The sequence below is a fragment of the Coffea arabica genome, chromosome 10c, assembly GCF_036785885.1.
Source record: "Coffea arabica cultivar ET-39 chromosome 10c, Coffea Arabica ET-39 HiFi, whole genome shotgun sequence".
Taxonomy (NCBI): Eukaryota; Viridiplantae; Streptophyta; class Magnoliopsida; order Gentianales; family Rubiaceae; genus Coffea; species Coffea arabica.
The window spans coordinates 33,807,082-33,819,779 of record NC_092329.1 but is presented as its reverse complement, the minus strand read 5'-3'; positions in this window follow the sequence as shown (position 1 = coordinate 33,819,779).

The following is a 12,698-nucleotide window of genomic DNA, read 5'->3' as shown; positions in this document are numbered from 1 at the left end:
AAGAAAAATAAAAGGGATAAAAGAAGTAAAGCGTATGCTCGTATGCTAGTGCTCGTTTGGAGGGGAAGGGTCAAGAACCAACGCGAGGCTCTAGGGTGACCCATACCTCCCAAAATGCAATGCAAGCGCGAGATAACAAGTAAACATTCATTCAAACATACATTCGTGAGTCGAGGGATTAGTTTGATTATGTATATAAGACAAAAGGTCCTAAAAAATAAGAGATGCAATCCTAATATCCACATGCCATGCATAGAAAGGGTAGAAAAAGGAAACGAATGGTTAAGTCAAAATGCTTGGACCCACTTAGGAAGTCCCCAGTGGAGTCGCCAACTGTCGCGCCCCATTTTTTGATAAATAAAATAAATAGTTTGAGAAAGATGTTTTTTTGATTCAATTTTGATTGGAAAATGATTTTTGTGAGTTGAAAAAGATATGGGTCTAATATGGGACTGAAAAAGCGACGATTTGACCCAAAAATAGTTTTTAAAAGGGTTTTTGAATGAGAAATTGGAGTCGCCACTTGGTAATGATTAAGGTGTACCAAGTCACCTAAAAAATAAATTTTTAAAGACAAAGTAGTAAAACCCTTTTAAAAACGACTCCTAGTCTACGTAAGCCAAAGAAAAAGGTTCGGGAGTCACGTTTGACAAAGGGGAAGGCAAGGATAGAATCCAAGGCACCCCTTTGACCTAGCCAAGGCTAGTTGCGCGACTTAACCTTACCTTTCCTAATTTTCTACCCAATGTATGTATCGCACGTTGGATATGACTATATGAATGCAAAACGGAAAGGGAAATGCAATCCTAAATTCTACGATGTCTCTTGTGAGGCTTTTGGTCCCAAACCCCATGAATTGTGGCGGCCAACAAAGGAAAACCTCATAGAGGTCGATTAATGCAAATGAGAGTTCAAATTCAAGTGTGCAAGTGTGAAAGTGTATGAAAGATGCAAGAAATGTAAGTGCAAGTGTGTGAATGTATAAAAAGGTGCATGTGTGAAATTGTATAAAATTCAAGTGTTTTTTGTGTGCAAATGTGTGAAAATAGAATAATAGATATATAAGGTAAAGTGGAATTCCATTTGTGAGGTGAAAATGAGCACGTGATAGGAAAAATGTAGTGAGAAAGTATGGTTTGAGAAATGTGGAAAATTGTGGTTAAAAGTGTATGGATGTGATAAAATGAAAGTATGACCCTAGAGGAATGCAACAAGTCGGGTACGGGGGTTGACTCCTAACTTTTCGACTTCTATTTTCCCTTTGATTAGAAGGCAAAACTAGCGTGCTAAGGCTATCGAGTAGCCACACTCGCTCGTTTCCCTTATCGGAAGGGGACACTCAAACAAAATGAACCCTATAGCTAGCATGAGATGCAAAACCTAAAGTGAGGGGAAAAGGGGTTCGAGGCTCATGCCAAATGATAAAACTAAGGAAAATGCGTGATATGTGGTGAACAAGCAAATGATGTACTAACAAGGGAAAAACCCTAAGGGTCTAGCGTTGGACTAGCCCATTCTATGAATTCCGACTAGCGTTGGACTAGTGGAAACGATAAAAGAAGCCACAACTAGCGTTGGACTAGTGTGATGACGTACATTCATCCATTCCATTCATCCACACTATAAAAAGCGAGTAGACATGCGAATCACTTATAAACATGTAGCACATAACACTTAGCATGCTCGACTAGATGCAAGGCCCTAACAAAGCAAATTAACACTTAACACGTAGGCATGCAACCAAGCTAATGAACCTATTACATTCACTAACTAAAACAAAAGGGGAAAGGGAAAATGGACCAAATTGCTCGCCACAGCCCTATCTATTACAAGCCAAGAGGTGTACACATACCCCATTAAAAGAATAACTTAATGAAAACAAAAAGTAAATGACATAAGTAAAAGTAATTAAAGAAAAGCTAGGAAAGCAAAGTAGACATGCAATTCACTTAGCACGTTGAGTCACATAAGAGAAACAAAAAAAGATAAAAGGAATTATACCGCTCCCTTTTGTAGTGTTAAATGGCCGAGACTTAAACTGGGCTAAGTCACCAACTAACGGGATAACATATGCTAAAACCATTCAAAGCAAAGGATTAACGCACCAATTTAGTTATAAGATATAAACAAAACAATTGGAATCCACCAAATCATCAAATTTTCCCCCAATGGCAACTTAATGAAGTAAAAAGCTAATTAAAGACCAAGCAAAGGCATGATCATCCAACCTCCAAGCATAACATCTACTAAAGACCCAAATGCAAGCACTACTCAAATCATTTGAACCTAATTGAAGCATTTAAAAACTCAAAGGTCCCCAAGTAAAAAAAATAAAGTCCAAGCAAACATTATATCTCAAGAATCCAAGAGTGAATGAAGGTCCATGAATGGTTTAAACTTGCATTTCTAGGACCCAATAATAACCACTAATCAATCACAATCAACGTCAAAATGAATCATCAAAGAGCTTCAAAGTTCCCCAAAATAATAAAGATCAATTAATGATTCAAATGCAAACACCTTAGGACCTAATTGCAAGAACATGGAATGTAATTGGGCCATAATGCATTGCTGCAAAAATATCAGGGACCCAATTGATTAGTTTCTCTCAATTTTGGGTCATAGTAGAATAAGGGGAAGCTTGAGGGGTCAAAGTCTAATTTTAAAGAATATTTTCATGCAGAAACATACAGCCTACGTAAAAAACTCTCTGCAAATATTTCACAGGCTTTGAAGCTTAGACAACCTCACATGACAGATTTTTAAGAAAAGAAAACAAAGCAAACTCTCAACCGAAACTCAAAACTTAAGTTCCTACCAAACTCATCGTGCATGCAAGAGCCCAAAACGAAGAAGATTTTATGCGAATTTGATACTACAAACAGAAAAAAAACATTCCAGCAACAAAAGGAAATCAGCAACCAAGCTCTTCCTATGCAACTTTCATCCGCAAGCTGGTACAACTTGCGGCATTTTCTGTTTTCAAATGCATCAAATTTAATCAAGACCTCCTAACCAAACATCTGAAAACTTAGCTTAGCTACATAACACGATTTCAACAATCCAAACAAACCAAAATATAAAAGGAAAAACATGCAAACATTGGAACATTTTATGCAAAAAAGGTTCAGCAATCATAACATGAATTGAATGTCCTTTAAACCCAAGTGCCCAAACTCAACACTAGACCTTCCATTTCTTTATCAAACACAAGATTACACATGAAAACTGAAGTGCAAAAACTCAACTAAAAGGATCAAACACAATATAAAAATGCGGCAGATTTTTTCGTTACACTTTTGAAGGGAACCAATGTTAAATGACCTGGCAAATTCAACAATGTCATATCATGAGCTTCCAACAAACTTTCAGATTCAAAATACATCAGAAATGATCCATATTCATGCTAAAATCTGTCCCAAATAAACCAGAAACCAAGCAAATGAACCAGAGACAGCAAACAATGACAAAATATCCAACAATTACTAACTTTAAAACTGCTGCATTTTTTTTGTGCTATCGCAGCCTACTGTTGCAATTCTGGATTTCTAAATGCAATCTTTTTGTTCGGACAAGATTAATGACTTAACTCACAAGTGCTTGGCCTGAAGTAACAAGGTTACCTAACATTTTCCATTTTTCCTTCAATGTAAGATGAGACAGCAAGCACGCACAACCTGGACTGAACATTTTCTCATGCAAGCATTCGAACTATTTCTGCAATTTCATTTGCTGCTACGAACCATAACAGCAGAAATTCTACCCTAAAGGTCAACATCAAGAATTCAAACTCACTTCTCAACGAAATCTAATGACCGAACACTTCACAGGCAAGATTAAATCAATACAGGCAAACAAGGAAACACATAAATCAGCAAGCAACTACAAGCATTAGCAGCGACAAAACCACAAAACACAAAAACAACTCAAGAACCCAACTCAACCTCGAAGGAATATGATAGAGCCTAGAAATTAGTTTAAGAAGATACCTGAGGAAGCTTTTGGATCGAAAACAGAGCAGAAAAAGCCGTGAACGAGGCGCTAGGGTTGCTCCGTCGCAGCTTCGAACCCGTACCAGCGAAGCCAGGCAGCGGTCTTTGGGGGCAGATTCGAAGACTTTATCAATGTTTTCTCTCAGAGATTTCTGAACAAGAATTGCCCCTCTGATGTTGGAGAGTGTGCAGAAACCAAAATCCAATCGAATTGAGCAACCAGAAAAGAGATAATCATGCTGCAAAGTGTGCCGAAAATCAGCCCGTTCTGCTTAAAACTTTTACAGAAATTTCGTCTTCCCCTTCTTGTTTTCTGTCCGCCGCTCCCAACTCTATTCCATTTCCGTTGCCCTCTAAAACCCAGCCGCCACTTTTTCTCTTGCTGTTTCAAAAACTCCTCTGATGTAGCCGCCAACCTTCACTCTATTTCTGTCCAGCCCTCGGTTTTCCTTTGCTCAACCTTTCCAGCCGACAACTCCTCAGATGAAGCCCCTCAAGCTTTCTCTGTTTCCTTTCTGGTTCTCTTTTTGCTCTCAAAATCCTTTCTTTCTAGCCCGTCCGAAGCTCTCTCTCGCTTTGCTCACCCTCCAAACCTTCTCCTCGGTTGTGTCTTTCTTTTCCCAAACTCAGCCGTTATCCCCCTCTCTTGTCTTCTCTCCTCCCTCACCTTCACCAGATTTCTAGCCGTCACTCTCCAGATTCTCTTCCCTTTTTCCTTCAGCCCAGCCGCCAACTCCACTTCCAGTTTTCTTCTTCCGCCGTTCCTCCTGCCTCAAAGCTCTTTTCTTTCTCCTCTGCCGAAGCTCCAAGCTCTCTCCTTGTTGAAGTTCTTTCTTTTTGATCCTCAGCCGTCACTCTTTACCTTATCCTCTCCTTCAGATTTTTTTTTTAGCCGTTCCCATCCTCTCTGCCGAAACCTTCTTTTTCCACAGCTTTTATATCCGTAACTCCTTCCTGAACCCTAGCATCTAAGGCCCGGAAAAACTCCAGCTTTTCTTGCATTTTTTACAACCTTAAATTTTCATGTTTTTTCTGATAAACCTTGGATCAAGCCAAGTGTTTTCTGTTAAGATCATCAGACGGAGGAGGAAAAACTGAATAAAACAACCAAGCTGGAATTCGTTTTTCGCATCTGCGTTTTGTAAAAATGAAAATGAAGAGGAAGGGTTTGGATCGTATGCTTCTCAGGGTCTATGAGCTTGCCTTTTTTTTTTTGACTATTAATACAAACAATTAATAAAATATAAATAATAATAATAACAAAATTGACAAAAACCAGGTAATAATAATAATAGTAATGAACACAATTTAAAATAACTAAACAAAGTGGCCATTTTCAATTTTTTTCTACACTTTTCTTTTTTTCTCTTTTTTTTCATGATTTTCCTTTTTCCATCATTTTTCTTTTTTTCTTTTCTTTCTTTCTTTTCTTCTTTCTTTTTTTTTTCAAGAAATTCTATGCTAAAGACTTAAAAATAAAAATAAAACTATAAGCTAAAAAGTAAAAATCGAATAAAACTAACACGACAAATAAAAAACTAAAAATAAACAGTAAATGAAATTACACCAAAAATTTGGTGTCTACAGTAAGGATTAAATTTGAGGATTAAAAGTGACTTTTAAGTGAGAAATAATATGTGATTGGTAGCAATGATATAAGGTTAGTGAATGGGAAGTAAAAACCCTAGTACGTGAGTTTTTAAGAATAACGGCGCGAACCGGCGGGTCCCGCGCACTACCGATTGAACGCACCACTTGACCACCACTTTCTTACCCTACAAGTTCATTGATACTTGAGCAAAATATCGTCTTATATTACAGCTAAGGCTGACCAAAACTAGTGGCTAGAAAAGAAGGAAAAGAAAGAGAAAAAAAAAAGAAAGGTGGTGGTGGCGACACTAAGAGCATCTTGACCAAGACACTTTGGCATCTTACTTAACCAATTTTTTCACCTTTCCTCTCCATATTTCTGCTGCTGGCCGAACCAAAGAGTGTGAGAAAGTGAGAGCAAGAAAAAAAAACATTCCATCTTCTTGATTTGCTACAACTAAGTGAGGAATTCCAATTCCAAACCGATTAAAGTGGATGTTGTGAGTTGGGAAGCTTGAGGAACCAAAAAATTTCAAAGGGAGTGAACTATCACTCATCCAAGTCTTCCTTTAGAGGTACAAATCTGGTCATGATCCTTGTTGCTTAAATTTTGGGTTTAAGATGATTTTTAGCTTAAGTTTTGGCTTAATTTCATGATTATGCAAGTGGTTGTGATGAATTTTGGGATGAATAAGCAAGCTAGGGTTTCATAGCTCTCTGCCTAAACTTGTTGTATGATTGTAAATGTTGTAATTAAGGTTATATAAGGTTGTTTGGTGGTGATTAGAACCAGAAATTTGAGAAAATTCCACAAGAAACTGAAAATTTCAGAATTCTGGAAAATTGTTCTTCTATTCTGTCCGGTTTTGTAGCCCTATGTTAGAGGCCGAATTGGCATTAGGTCAAAGAAGGAAAGTTGTAGATAATGGTATTTTATAGGTGCCTACAAAATTTCACCTCAATCGGAGCAACTTAGGACATGAAAAGTCCAAAATACCCTTACTATTTTAAGTATTTCCCAAGCAGTCCGTGTGATCAGTTAAGTCCAGTTTATCACGTTTTTCGACTAGGATCCATTCTGATTTAGCTTTTTTCCAAAACATAAAAGTTTTAGTATTCTGAATTAGCTTTCAAATGCCTCTAAGAACACCTGATTTGGACTTGTGTACTCTGAGATATGTCCATTACAGTGTTCTGCGTTTAAACAGCCGACGAATTGGTTTCTGGTTTAGTAATTTGAGAATTTGACTAAGTTACATTAAGAACTGGACTAAGTGACCTTCATGAATGTTGTAGCTCTGTGTCTTAGCTTCGAAACGGCATAGGTTTCGTTTCAATCCGATAAGCGTAGCTTCGGATATGTTATTTCCGCATTCGTACATCAAATCTGTCTTGTGCTAAGTTGAATTTCTGCACTTGTGATTGTTGTAATTCTTATTCTTATGATATTGTGAGCCTATGGAACGGCTCTTGACTTGAATTGCTTATGTGTGATGTTGGGTTGTGGTTGAGGAAAAATAATGAAGCCAAAATGGCTGGAAAATTAGGTAAACACAAAGGGCGTGCTGCCCAAATTTTCGCTCGAGGGCTAGGTTTCTATTTGAACTTGTATACTTTTGTTTGGCCAATACCATGACCGGTTTTCCATTTTAAAACATGATTGTTCATCCTGGGGTTCAAACAACCCTCTTCTTACTTGAAAGTCATCTTTACACGTTTTACTCCTAATTAGTCGGGTTTCTTTGTTTCCCTTAAATGTTTTGCTCGATAAACTGTAATATGTTCTCTTGTTCAACCTTAGATTTCATTGGTGACTAAGGGTAATATCCGGAAGGATATTTTGCACGTTATTTTGTATATCTAGGTGAGTGTTCCTTATTTGACTTTATGACTTGTTGTTATCATTTGCTAATGTGTTAATTGCTTTTAATGATTTCCAAAACGAGTTTTCTAGGCGAGTGTGTACTTTATCGCACTCGGCCTAAATAACTGTGTAATTTTCAAGGATTTAATGAATGAAATGTTACTTGCGCATGAATGTAAGCCTTTTGGGCTGAACTGGCCATTGCCCCTTGTTACCGGTCGTCTCGAGCCAGAAGCGGACTCGGTCGGGTGATTAGGGACTTGGGTGAACGTTTGGTATACTCGAGTATTACCCTGTAGGTTGGTGGAGACTGGCCAATGGCCAGGACGGGGGTGAATGAATGAATGAATGAACGAACGAACGAACGAGGGTTTATTGATAAACGAAAAATGCATTTTCAAATGATTGGAGGAATAAGGGGAAATGTCAGGAGAACGAATGAACGAATGAACGAATTGCTCCTTGTGAGCCGTATCCTTATAATGAATGTTACTATTGCTTTTCATTGTAAATGTTTCTTGAATTATTGATACTCCATGTTTAATGTATTGAATTGATTGTTTGATTGTTTGATTATCTGTTTGGAACCTCACTGAGCTTTTAGCTCACCCCTTTAGTTTTGTTTTCCTTAACAGGGGACGGCGAGCAGGATGAGAGCATAGACTAGCCTAGTCTAGGTCTTTTGTTTCTTTTGTAATGGTTCTCGCCCTAGTGCTTGGCACGGGCTAGTTGTATGGTGAAGTGAGAACCTTTGTACATTTGATGGTTGTACTTCCTTTTGAGATAGCAATGTATATAAGTTCCACTTTAAGTTTGGATTGCTGCCCTATTTATTCTTGTGATTTGTTCTGGATTTGATTAAAGAACGACTGAGTCCCGGCGAGAGCTGGGCAGGCGGCCCGCCGAACCCTCTGGTACGTCTTAGGGGGAGGTGGGGTCGTTACACACAATATCCCTCAATCAAAACTAATTAGAAGCTTAAGAGCCACCATTAGAAAACCCCCAATTAAACCCTAGAAACCAGAATTCATTCCCTCAAGCGTAAATTTTCCGCAACGATCATAATTAACGTAAAAAGTTCCGTTTAACACCTTTCGGCACAATATCCATAACTGAAGCTACCCTTATCGGATTGAAGCGAATCTTATGGCGTTTTGAACCCAAGACATAAAGCTACATTTCTTATGAAGACCTCCAAAGCCAAATCATGCATTTTCATGGTCAAAATGGAAATTTCCACGACAACAGAAATCTGGGCACGGAACAGGGTTCATGGGCAGTCAAGGGTATTTTGGTCATTTCACATGTTACAGTGCTTGGATCGAGCTGAAATTTTGTAGGCAGATAGTTAATGCCATTTTCTACAACCTTTATGTTTTAACCTAAGCCTGATTCGGCCTCTAACATGCTCGAATAAATCCAGTAAGAACAGGGCAAATGTAAACCCTAAACCTGGAATTTCGTATCAAACCAGAAATTTTCCGCAACCAACTTCAACTAACATATACAAGCTTCATTTTACACCATTACCAGCCATCATACCATGATCAAACCATGATCCTCATACAAAACAGAAAAATAACAATAATAAATCAAAATTCATCAAACCTTCACTTCCAACCATAAACAAACCATAATCACACCATATGTCATCATATTAAACCAATTGAACATTATCAAAGCTAAAGGGAAAGATTCTTAACAACTCATCTTGTAACCTCAAGACAACAAGCAGCTTAGCACCTTTGCTTCTCAAACCACTTCACCACTCACCTTAATCCTACCAAGAGAAAGGTTTTTATGGAGCAAATCAAAGTTTTGGTTTGTGAGATCAAGGCAAGAAATGGAAGAAACAAGTTGAGAGCTTTCTTTTCTTTTCTTGTTGAGAGGGCTGGCCAAAGGAGCTAAAAATGAAGAAATAAAGTGGCCAAAATTAGCTTTAAGAAAATAAAAATATCTTGGTTAAAAGTCCAAGAATGAATTGAATGGTGACACTTGTCACCTTTTGCTTAAATCTTATCTCTTTGTCTCTCTAATACTAATCCATATAGGCAGCTTCTAATTATCTCTTAGCACCTTGTAAAATAATATCACTTAATACAAAACTCCAACAAGTTGTCAAAATTTATCGCATTTACCGCATTAGCGGGTCCCACGTTGATAATACACTTCAAACTTAACGTGGACTAACTTGTATCAAGAAAATGATTTGAAAACTATATTCCCTTATAAAAATGTATAAGAAATTAATATATTGAAGAAAGGCATAAAATTTTAGACAAGGAAATAAAATAATGTCTCGAAAATATATAAAAATTTTCAGGTTCTCACACTCATTCTTTCGGGGCGTCACATGGATTGAATAAAATTTATAATTTATTCAAAATTGACTGGATCGCCCTAAAAATGGGTAAACCGGTCAAATGAATTGAATGAAATTGATGATTTATTCAAAATGATTGAGTTGTACTAAAAATGAATAAATGGGTCAAATGGATTGAATAGAGTTGACGGTTTATTCAAAAAATTGACTAGATTGTTCTAAAAATGAATAAATTGGCAAAATGGATTAGATGGTATTGACAGTTTATACAAAATTGATTGGATTGTCCACTGATTTATAGTTTCAAAACTCACAAATTTTGTTGCAATGCATTAGTCTATGAGCCTTCTAAAATCAAGATTTGCCCTCAATATATTTATCATCTCAACAATGAGGAATTATTTATGAATTTTTTCAACTTAATGTCCTTTACGCAAGTGATTTTTACCAATTTTGATAAAATGACCAAAAGATAATTGTTAGATGCTCATATTCTAATGTACAAAAGTTGCTCTATTATCTTCGAGACGAATGTCACCATCGTGAAAGAGATCGGATCCTACCTTACCTTGTGCACTACCCCTTTGGATGGTACAAGAAATGCAAACGTACAAGTCTCATTGGATTACATATTCGAGACACAAGGTGGCTTATTCCTATCGTGGGATCCCCTATGCGGCATTCCCTCCTAAGGTTTATGCATGATGCCAATTTGTCAAAGCAATTAAATATGCAACTTTGAAATGAAAAAAATGACCTAAAGGGACCCTTTGTATACCAGGGTGGGCCTAAAATGATGTGCAATTATTAACCTACAAATGCAATACATCGGAATTTAAACGTGCAATAAACTATCTAAGAGGGTAAGTTCTAAAAGAGTATCATGCCAGAACTCTTTATTTTCTAAAGTTTGTGAATGCAAAAGACAAAAAATAAGGAAATGTTAGTTCAACAAATAACACATATCATGTTGGGGCACTAAGATAATAATAATAAAAGAAAAAATAAGGAAAGAGGGGTGGAATCTCTCCCTTCGTGCCTAGTGTTCCTAGTTAGATATGGTCGATTCTATCCTAGGCAATTTCTAATATGGATGCATGAGGTTTAACTTACTAATGCATCTAGACTCGATAAGGTTTTCAAGCCCCCAAACCTTCAAACCAAAGGCGAAGGTCATCAATCCCAAGGCCAAAAAATCTGTGGTTCGAGTGATCCCTCAGATATTGCTACACGTACGTCGTGCCACGGCCACATGTCCAAGTGGATCGATCCTAATCCTAATTGGGGGGAGTGGTGTGACAACCACTAAAAGTAGAAAGAAATGAGAGGTTATAAAGTAAAACATATGCACGTATGAAGTGCTCCTTTTGAAGGAAGGGATTAAATATCATCAAATGCGGGTGAATGTTCTAGGGTGGCTACTCCCCCCCCCCAAGATGCAAGCGCAATATAAAAGCGTAAGTGAATGAAAGAAAAAACACATTATACATCATATACACGGATATTGAGATGATTACGCATGTTAAATGCAAGAAAACCCCTAAAAAGGGAAAATAAAACCTTAAAACCTCCAAATGTGATATATAAAAAGGTTAAAAAAAGAAAAGAATTGACTAAATCAAATGCTCGAACTCTCTAAGTCTCCAGTGGAGTCGCCAAGCTGTCGCGCCCCATTTTTAAAAATACAATTTAAAGTATTTTATAAAAATGGATTTTTGATTTATTTTGAGTAAAAAATGAGTTTTCTGATTTTTAGAAAATAATGAAAATGGGCCTAAATGGGACTAAAAAAGTGCGACGATTTTGACCCAAAATAAATAGTTTAAAAAGGGGTTTTTAATAAAAGATAGGAGTCGCTGTGGCGACTCCACTTCTCCCAAGGGCGAACCCTAGGGTATCGGCGGGCCGCATGCCTAGCTCGCGCCAGGACTCGAAACTTAAAACAATAAAAGCCAGAAAATCCAAAAGAATACTATTTACAATCCCAAAAGAATTATAATTACATTCTCCAAAAGTACCTGCTCTTACTATTACATCCGTATAATTACAACCAAAACCAAAAGGGAGACCCTAAGAAGGGTCCTAATACAAACCACCAGAATAAAAACAAACATCCTAAAAGTTCAACTATTACAAGCCAATCTACTAAACTAGTGTATGAGCCCCAAACGTACCCGCGTCGGCCCCTGCTAAGGAAAACAAACGGAATGGGGTAAGCTAAAAGCTTAGTAAGTAAACAGGGGCAAAAGCGTAAATTTCACGTAGCAATATTTACACAGTAAGAGTAAAGCAAAAGCAGAAAAGTAACATCACATAATAAGGATACGAGTGGCTCCAAAGCCAATTCATTTGCCATGCTTGATCTCCTGTCGACACTCCGTCGACCATAAATAAGGTCCGTAGAACTTCACTTGTACACCCACCGACACCTTATCACCCTCACTGGCCAGTCACCTCACAAACTTGCCCAGGCGAACGAAATCACAAACTTGAGCTTTAATCATAAGCTCGGGTCACAAACTTGGTGACCTCAAACCAAGTTGGACTGACTTCGACCAAGCCCTAACGGGCTCGAATAGTCCATCTAGGTATTGAGTTCAACCGCAAACTCACAAAATTCACAAAATTATTCAAAAGTCACCCCGAGCCACAAGCTCAAGGGTTTTTGTTCCAAAATTTCTCACATACATATGTCATGTACAAATTGGTGCGTAAATTAGGGTCTAGATCGAGTGCGATAAAGTACACCCTCGCCTAGGTACCCTTTTTACACATAACGAAACACATAAACAACTAACACATAAGAGCGGCCTGAATACTTACTCAAAATACCAAAAGTAGTATAAAGGCGGAATTCACTTTGTGTGTTGGCTAGTAGTGGGCCCCACCGGCACCGCCTAGCTCACCACTGTCTGAAATCGAAGATTAT